General features: G+C 52.4%; 1 protein-coding gene across 3 annotated transcripts in view; it reads right to left on the reverse strand.

Annotated features, from left to right (window-relative positions):
* The window catches only part of GNG7 (G protein subunit gamma 7), a 79,925-nt gene extending 72,645 nt beyond the window's left edge, over positions 1-7,280 (reverse strand). For 2 of the 3 annotated variants that reach the window (XM_086767270.1, XM_086767269.1), the window contains exon 1: positions 7,139-7,278. The gene's annotated coding sequence lies outside the window, so the exon portion shown is untranslated. Of the gene's footprint in view, positions 1-7,138 lie in introns of all 3 variants that reach the window. The other variant, XR_015261151.1, reaches the window with a different exon arrangement.
* Positions 7,281-9,627: the final 2,347 nt, after the last annotated feature.

Here is a 9,627-nt window from a genome sequence, read left to right on the forward strand (position 1 = left end):
TTCGTTTATACATCTCCTGTGTTCCTTCTTTACCAACAACCACTCAAGAAACCAACCAAACCAATCAAATTAGACTTAGTGATTCCCCGACCACATGAAAATATACAGTTTAAAGACCACCAACATGTGAATTTCCAGTCTTGCAGTTTTGTCTCCAGACTCCAAAATTCCATTCTTAGTCTTACAGGACACCACCTTGCTCTCAACTGCTAGAAAATATTTCTTTATTTTAGTACATTCTTCTCATCCTTCCTTCCTTCTCAAAACTGATACATTCAAAAATCTCATCTAAAGAATATGACTTACTGAATATTTATTTTCCAATTTTTAAGCTACAGTTCTGTTACTTAAGCAGAAAACAGGCTGGTAACAGCAGGCGTGTTTCGCTTCCATTTACTAGATTTAACACATACTTCACAAAAACTCATTTTATACCCTTCCAGATGATTAGCACCACTTTCGTTTCAAGATTTACCAGCCAGCATCTTACAAGGATGGAAGCCAACGGGTCAAGATGAACAGCGTAAAGCCACACGCTCTTCAACGACAGGAGTGACGACAATGTTTAATTAGGATTAGCTGCAATTAAACCTGCCTGACACTAGTGTAACACAAGCTTTCTGTTGGATGCCACCGCAGCGGCTCACGACACTCATGGGTTACAGGAAAAATGGTTTCCCAACGTTTTGCCCAAGACGCGGTGATTGCGACGCTCCTTGAAAATGATGCCAATTCCAAAGCAAAAAGGTTGTATTTCTTCACCTTAATTAAGGATCTTTCTTTAAAAAAAGGAAAGGAAAAAGAGCCCCTCAGGCTGTCTCCCTGCTCCCCCTCAACAGAAAAGTCACACAGTAACATTAAATTCACAACACTTGTGTTGGGGAATTTTACCATAGTTCATAGTGAGGAACTGAAAAGAGAAGTGTGGTACACCATGATTTATTCAGCACAAATACTGATCCCTTGCCAGAAAAAAAAAAAGAAAAAGAAAAAAGAAAAAATAAGTTACCCTTAGACTGGAAGAAATGAGAATAACCGTGACTACACAGGAATAACCTCCTAAAAGCAGTTTCTGCAGTATGTATACAGAGAAACTCTACTGTAGTTTCAGAACCGCAGCAGAAAAATCTGAGGACAAGCTGCAAAGGGTTAAAACACACGAGAAACATTTGGACACTTTTCTAAGAGCAGATGAGGCAGAAATGGACAAAAAGCCTTCCGGGCTCAAAAAACTCTAAACAACTCTATATATTTAAAAACAGACTTTTTTTTTTGAATGGGATAAGTTGGGGGGGGGGGGGGGGGGGGAAGCTTTTGGAGAACATTAGCAGGATGCCAATAAATCTCACTTGCCAGGTGCTCCCCAGAGCTATGAGAAGGCTGTCCTCTCCACGTTGCCACCTGAGTCGGACCGGGAGGCGTCGGGAGGAGGAACATCCTTCCGCCATCCCGGGGCCCATAGTCCTAACGCTGGCTTCGGGCCAGATCTGATTTTACGACTCCTACATTCGCATGAGGAGCAAGATATTTTTTAAGTTACTCTTACACGGTTCATTTTCTAGCTTTTTTTTTCTTCTTTCTGTAGAACTAAAATAAAACAAAGCAGGAGGTACTGAGGTTTCTCAGCTTTTACAGCTCCTTAAAAGCCCATTGAAAAAAAGCCAATCTATCTTTAATTGAAAATTTGGAAACATTTTCAGTGACACAGAACCAACATGGGCTAGAGTACTTTACAACTTTGTCTGTTAGAAGAAAAGGGCAAAAACATACAATAAATTATGAAAAAGCATAATCCTTAACTAAATTTCCTGGTTTGTGTCTCAGCATTAGCAGTGTGCCTGAGTTTCCTCTCAGGTTTTTTTTTGTTTTGTTTGGTTTTTTTAAAAAATATCACAGCCAATCCCTACCCACCCATTTAACAAAAACCTGATCTGAAACTACCGAAGATCTCAAGCATGCTCAGTTTTGAAATATCAGCTGAATTCATACATTCATAACTCAGTTCCAGGAAAAATCCAGATCCTATTCCCCTTACAACAAAGATTAAACATACTTCAGCTGAAGAACTGCTCCTCTCACACAACAGCCACTTGCGCCGTGCACCACCAGCATCAAGAATTAACTGCAGATCGCTACGTTCAGCTTTTTCAAACAAATTTGATGTCACGATCACTTTTAGTTAGTTTTTTTAATTAGTTTGTGGCTTTTCAGGTATTTTGGAGGAGCAGCAGTAGGAAGGACGATAGTCTGCACAATTGCGCAATACAAACGTCCTGGTTTTGGCAGGGATGGAGTTAATTTCCCTCTAGTAGCCGGTGTGTTTTGGATTTTGTAGTGAAGAATGTTGATAAACACCCTGATGATAGGAGTTGTTGTTAATGAGACCAGGGACACTGTCCTGCTTTCCAAGTCTCGCTGATGTGCAGATGCAGGAAGCTGGGAGAAGGACAGACAGAATCATTGACCCAAACTGGCCAAAGAGAGTGTTCCACGCCATAAACGTCATGCTCAGTACATAAGTGGGGGTTGCCCATGGAGGGGACACCCATTTTTCCATCTTCTCATCTCTCCCTCTTGCTTGCTGGCATCGCTCCCTCTCCCTTGCTGGCCCCCTTTTTCACTCCTTTGCTTGCTGTCGGTTTCGTTTCCGTGATCACTGCTCAGGATGGGCTGTATCAGCCATTCAGATATCAGGTGGTGAGAAATTGCGCACTGTTCATTTTGTATATTTTAGTATCCTTATATTGTGTTATTACTGTAGATTCCCTTTGCTATTCTAGTAAACTGTCTTCATCTCAGCCCACAAATTTTCCTTTCTTCCCAATTTCTCTCCCTCATCCCGCTGGGGATGAGCGAGAAACTGTGTGGTGACTAGGGCTAAACCACCACAACAAAAACCATTTGTGTTTATTGAACTGATGGGTTCACTGGAAATAAATCTTACGTACAAGAAACTTGAGACTGTTGTGAGCAACTTTCACTTTCAGAAATAGTGTTTAAAATGAAAACATGGCTGTGTTGCACAATGACCTATTTGTTCTGGTATTTTAATAAAAGGGCCTTTTAGCAGAACGAAGCAGAAGGGAGCAGATGATAACAGGGGACTCTTACACATGACAGCAGTAAAATCTGTATAGCAGGGAGCTAACACCGAGGGACGGAGTAGAGTTGTCCAAAGCAAACCGCCCATTGCTTACACACGCACAAAGCCACCAAGACCAGGTGCTTCCAGCTGGTACCCAAAAGCAAGATCTGGCTCTTCCAGTTCTCTGTACTCTGCAAGTTCCAGCAATTTATTTTTAAATACAAACTAAGTGAGTAAAATCTCTCGAGCTTTACTGGTCTGTCCTTATTGTGACAGTGGTCAGACTAAACAGCAGCAGAGAACTCGATTTAACTTTTCTTTTAGTTTTGTTCCCTTCACAATTTAATTTCTTCTGAAATTCTGCACATCAAGCTAGGAAACCCATAAAAGAGAAAGTTAATATATCGCATTATCTGGCAACAGGTGAGAGTAACTAACGCACTGTCCAAAGTAGTTGTAGATGCTACAACTGCCAAATTCTGAATGCACCGTATGCACAGGATCCCACTGAGCGATTTCTGGTCCGTGGCTAAACCGATTAAATAATTTGAGTGATATCTGAGCAGGGATAGAGAGCTTTCCAACTCCAAGTTCAACTATTAGACCGTCGCATCTCAATTCCTTTGACTTCTCGTAAAGATGGGGAAACCAGCGCTGGATCTACCAGCCACACAAGCAAGCCAGTGCCGCAGCCACAGTGGGTACCTTACTTCAAACTGCACCCACTATTACATTGGTAGAGATGCAGTATTTTATAAAATCCTTTTTCCTCCAACCAATTACAAACCTTTGGTCCACTTTTTATGCAGCCATCATTTTCAGGTCATCCACCCACGGCCTTCCTACAGCACAGCAGGACTGCCATCCCTGCTGCTACCCACAGCATTCGGAGGAGCGGTTTGGAAACCCTTGCAAGTTCAGAGCCACGCTGGGGTCTACAAACTCAAGACAACCGAACTATCTGATCTTTCCAGCCTGAGCTAATCTTCATAGCCGAAAGAGCAAAAAGGTGCTTTTTTCAAGTGACACCTTGAGTTCTGCCGTTCACCAACACCTCCCACAAGACCTCAAAGAAAACCTTCCCCAGCCGCCGGCAAGGGGACAAGAGGCTACTTCAAGCCCTACACAAACCAGACCATTCTAAGGGCAATTAGTTAGGCGCTGGCACTCAGCCAAGCCCCTCGGCTCCACAGACTGACCGCTGCGCTAACCGGACGACTTCCGGCAGGGAGAGCCACGATTCGCTGCCACTGACAGCAACAACTCCTACCACCTTCCTCACATGCAAGGAAGCGGAGAACGGCAGTTACCAACAATAAAAATCGGTGTTTTCCAAAGGGTAGAGCGTTCAGTTCCTCCGGAGCCGAGTCCAGCGACAAGCAGCAAGACCACAGGTCTGGGAGCCAGGCACTCACCTGGTTACGCTAACGAACTTCAGGGGACAACAACCTCCCAGCACACAAGGTAGGGCAGAGCAGTTATCTCCATTTCGCAGATAAGGAAATAAGGCAGCAAGGGAGAAGTTGGGCTGGCCACAGGGGAAGTGTGATGAGCAGAGGACAAACTTACATACACCAAGTCACACGGTCCTCTGCCAGCCACCGAATTATATTTCTTGCCTGTTTGAACCAAGAAAAGTCAGTCTCCCATTGTGCCTCCATTCCCCTACCGTCAAAGAGGGATAATGCCTTCCTAAGATAACTCTCAGTGTCAAAAAGCATTAATCACCTTAAGTAATATTGGTTAAATACTATATCCAGGGATAAGATGGATACAGAAGAAAAACTGGTAGGTACGTTGAAATGTGCGTCCTGTGTAAATCATTAAAATCCACAGCAATACTCCAGCCACACAAAAGAGCTATTTCCATTTGTTTCACAGCTACAGATGGCAGAAGAAAACCTCTCAGACAATAAGCTCTATTTAAACATATTGATCCAGCATTTTTCGTGCTTTTTCCCCCTCATACTGGCTACAACCAGAATATGATAAATGGTGCTACGTAGTCACAGAGCTCCCGTGCTCTTGTTTTACATCATGCAGCTGACTTAGAATCCAATCCATGCAGCCATCAGCTCATCTACCAGCACACAACAGGATGTCCCACACAGGAGAACGCAAAAGACAAACAAAACCTCCAAAGGATGAAGGTCTGACTTCAGTACTACGTGCTTGAGCAGCAAGTAGTCTCTGAAAAGCAGTATGTTAAGTAATTGCTTGGTTTTAGCAATTACCTAAAAGGCCTCAAGTTTACTTACAGACCCAGACTAGATATCAAGTTACTGACTTCTGTGGTCTACCACAAGCCAGCTTTTCTGCTGGTAGTAATCACCACAGCTGTACTTGCCTGGGTCAGTTTTACAAGAAGCCCACAACTATAAACAAACGTGAAGGCTGTCAGTTTTCCCCTCAAAAATCCAAAACTCATTAAAGCTAATTCAGCACCTTAAAAGCCATGACTTCTTGCCTCATTTATGAGCAGTAACAGAGAATGTATCACAGAGCAGAATGCAGCTCTCATAGTCCCTTTGGATTTTATTTAAGGCCACACCTGATGGCAATGGCCCAGGACAGGGGTAAATCTCATTCACCTGCTCCAGCACTGCTGCAAAAAATGACTTGAAGAGATCAGGTACCCAGTTCCAGCTCCCCAACCAGGCACCGTGACACCTTCCAGTCCCTACACAGTATATGCTTCTCTTCTTTAACCTCCTAAAGGACACCTGCCAGTGTCTGGGTTTTCATTCCACACTTCTAATTAGAAATAAGGAGAAGACAGATTTCTCTCTTTGTCTGCGGTCCCCACATATCTCCTCTTCTCCGCTCTACCTCAGTAATATAGAAAATCTAAATACTGCAGCTACCTCTCCTTTATATAACCTGTGCACTACAATTCACTATTGCCTCCAAAGTACTACTCAAAACAGGCAGGCTACCATTACTATCCTTCACCAACCATCAACTCCTCCACCTATTTTTCCTTTCTCTCTACACCAACCATCCGTTAATTCACGCACAGAAAAAAACCAACTCAGTTATGTGGTATCAGACCTTCTGACAGGCTTCCCAATCTCCTTTCATACCCTGAAAGAGGGTCTAGACCAATTCCCCATTAAGTCACCCAGCTTCCAAAGCAAGCGGGCGCTGAACTGTGTCTCTCGATACAGCTGTCCCTGCTCGCCGCATCCACCCAGAAGCCTGAGATGCCCCTCACCATCCCAGCTCCAGCCACAGGCCCTACTGCCCCCACTTCTGCCACCACACCCCCTTCCACCCAACATCCTCCCACTGCAGCTCACGCAAAGAGCTCAGGGCCTCCCACCATGACAGAGCCCAGCCCCTACCCACATCGACCCCCCCCCCCACTGTCTCCTTGCATTGATCCTCACGCAGAAATTATACCCCCCCGACCCACCAGCGCTCCGTGACCCCCATCAGGAGCCCTCCCAGCTTCTCATCCCTATCCTCCACCCCTCCAAGCTCCAGCACCCTCAGGGCCCTCCTTGCCCCCAGTCCAGCCCATCCTCCTGCCCTGCCCGGGGGGTTTCCCTTCTCCCAGCCCTGAACCCCAGCACTCCTAACCCCACCACTCCAGCCCAACTGACCCCTCAGGGGTCCACTCCCAGCACCCTCACGGCCTCACAATCCCTCCACCCCCAGCCCCTAGCACGCCCCTCCACCTGCCCAGGCACCCCGCACCTCCAGACCCAAACCCTCAGGGTCCCAGCACCCCCACAGTCCCCTTACCCTACCATCCACGACCCCAGCCCCCTTTTAGCCCCCAGCCCCTGTCCTGGGTCCCCCCTCACCCCCACCTGCAGCCTCAGCACTCCTCCCCCCGGGCCCCCCAGCCCCATCGCCCCTCTCGCCCAGCCCAGGGCCCCCTCAGGACCCCACCCGCGGTGCCCCGGGAACCCCCTCGCCCAGCCCCTCCCCGGGCCCCGCCGACCGGGCCGCAGCGGGCCGCGAGGGGCCCCGGGCCGGGGGCTCCGCCAGGCCTCGGCCTGCGCCGGCTGTTCGCGCTTGTTCCCCGCGGCGCAGGTGGCTCCTCACCGGTCTCGGCGGAGCCGGGGCACCGGAGGAGCACAGCCGCCACCTCAAACAGCACCACCGCCACGCAACTCAACGCACCCTGCTACCCAGCCCCGGCCGGGCCCGGGCACGGCTGGCCCCGCCCCACCAGCGCGATTGGCAGCGCCGCCCGCCAATGGGCGCTGGCACCGAGGGGCGCGCGAGGAGGGGGGTTGGCCCGGCGAGGAGGCGGTGCTGGGTGCGGCTGCCAGGTTCGGTTGCGACGGCGGCGAGGAGGGAGGGGCGGTGAAAGGGAGGGGCCGGCTGCGGAGCGGCGGCCGGAGGGGGCTGGCAGCCAATCAGCGCGCAGGGCGGGGGAAAGGGGCGTGGCAATACCTCGTTAATATTAATAAGCGCGTGGCCGTGGGGAGGGGTGCGCGCTGCCGGCGGCACGTGGCAGCCGCGGCGCGAGGCACCGGGGCCGCCGAAATCCCTTCACGTGTCCCCAAAATCCCCCCAGATCCCCCCATCCGCTCCCCTCCCGGGCCCGCAGAGCAGCCTGGCCGTGCCCCCACAAGACCTCCGGGGCACCCCCCAAAAATCCAGGGTGCTGCGCTGCCTGCTGCCCCCCAGCGCCCTGACCAGTCCCGGGGCGGGGGGGTAGATGTGTCGGCGCCAGTGTTCCACGGGGATCCCAGGCCGGCCTGGAAAACCCCCCGCCCCAACACTGGGGAGACCCCAAACCCCCCAGCAGAGCCTTTCCGGCCTGGGGTGGGGCTGCGATGGGGTAGGGCAGGGGCAAAAGGGTGGTCCCGTGCCCCTGGGCAGAGCCCCTCGCCCTGCTGTCCCCTACCCTGTGTCCCTCCGATGCTCTGGCCCCGGGTGCAGCAGCCCTGGGGCTGCTCTGCTTTACGCCAGGCCGGGCTGGGCTCTGCCGGGCGCCGCAGCCCCGGTCTCCCCCTCACCCCAGGCCCTGGCCCAGCCGTTCTCAAGGGGAAAATCCCCAGAGGGATGGATCAGCAACAGGCGGGAGTGACACCATCAGTGCCGGGGGAGCAGGAAACCGCACTCGCTGGCGCAGCGTGGCTGCGAATCAAGGCTTTGATTCCCTCAGCTGCCACTGCCGGCATGGGGTGAGCATGGCAGGACAGGGCCCAGCAGTGCCTGGCTCCCGGTGCCAGCATGGTGAGGGGGGGGGCCCGGTGTCCCCCCACAGGAGTCACCGTGGTGGGGACAGAGTCGTGTCCCCGGGGCAGGAGGGGCAGCAGCCATCACTCTCTGGCAGCGCTTCCTGGTGCGGTGTCTGCCTACAGCTAGGCCACACCAGTACGCACCAGTTCACAGCTCTGGTCCCGGCGTGAACAGAGATGGAGAAACACTGGGTCTGAACCAGCCTCGCTGGTGCCCCGTGCCCAGGAGGGGGACGTGGCCCCACTGCTGGGTGCACACCAGCCCTCGCCGGCAGCTGCACTAACATTAGGCCGAAAACCCGGTAATCCTGTTAGCGGGAAGAAGGCTGATTTTTTCCCCTAATCCAGTTTGCTCCCATATGCCCTTGCCCGTGGTGTTATAAACCGCTTTGGCCGCAGACGGGGCTGCGCTCGGGGCTGCGACGTGGAGGGCAGAGCCCAGCCGGAGGTGGAACACGACGGACAATGTCCGATGCAGCCCCCAGGTCCCGGCATGACGCACGCTGCCAGGAGCTGGTTTGGGTCCCAAACACTGGATTTGTGTTTTTAAGTGTTTTTACGGCCCTGGGCTGTGGCGATAGCTCCTTGGGAGCTCGGGGAACGGCTGCACCTCGGCTCGTCTGTCTCGATCCCGCGCCGCCGTTCTTGCCTGTGTTTTTTGGGGGCTTGGAGTGCCCCTGACCTGGGTGGGCTGATGGCTGCTGGGTGCTGGGTTTGGGCACGGGGGGCCAGACCCCCCTGGGAGCAAGTGGCCTTGGCCGAGAGCAGGAGCATCCTGAGGGGCATCCCAAGGGACACCACACGCTGCGGCGGGACCACAGCCCTCCATACGGGCAGGGGTCCCCATTTGCACCGCCTAGGGTGGGGGGACAGTGTGAGGACAGAGGTGGGGGACCAGAGAGCTGAGAATGGGAGGGGGACAGAGCCCTCGCCCCCCACCCCCAATACCTGTGAGCCCCCCGGCCTCACCAGGGCCTCTGCAGCCCCAGGAGGTCCTGGGAGTCCCAGCAGGTGGGGACTGGCACCAATGTCCCTGCACCCGCCTGTGTCTGTCCCACCCTCCTGCCCCAGCACCTACCCCAGGTCCTGGCTCCCCCCAGCCCACGGGAGGGACACGGGGACACGACTGGATCCCACGGACGGTGCCAGTGAGTTGTGACATCCCTGCGGAGCTGTGACTGTCCCTGTGGAACTCTGCGTGTCCCCGTGGACCTGCAGCCATCCCCACGGAGCCGCGACCATCCCCACGGAGCCATGATGTCCCCATGGAGCCGTGACCATCCTCCTGGAGCCATGACCATCCCCATAGAGCCATGATGTCCCCACGGAGCTGTGCCCTTG

This window comes from Chlamydotis macqueenii, chromosome 26 (assembly GCF_036417535.1).
Source record: "Chlamydotis macqueenii isolate bChlMac1 chromosome 26, bChlMac1.mat, whole genome shotgun sequence".
Lineage (NCBI taxonomy): Eukaryota > Metazoa > Chordata > Aves > Otidiformes > Otididae > Chlamydotis > Chlamydotis macqueenii.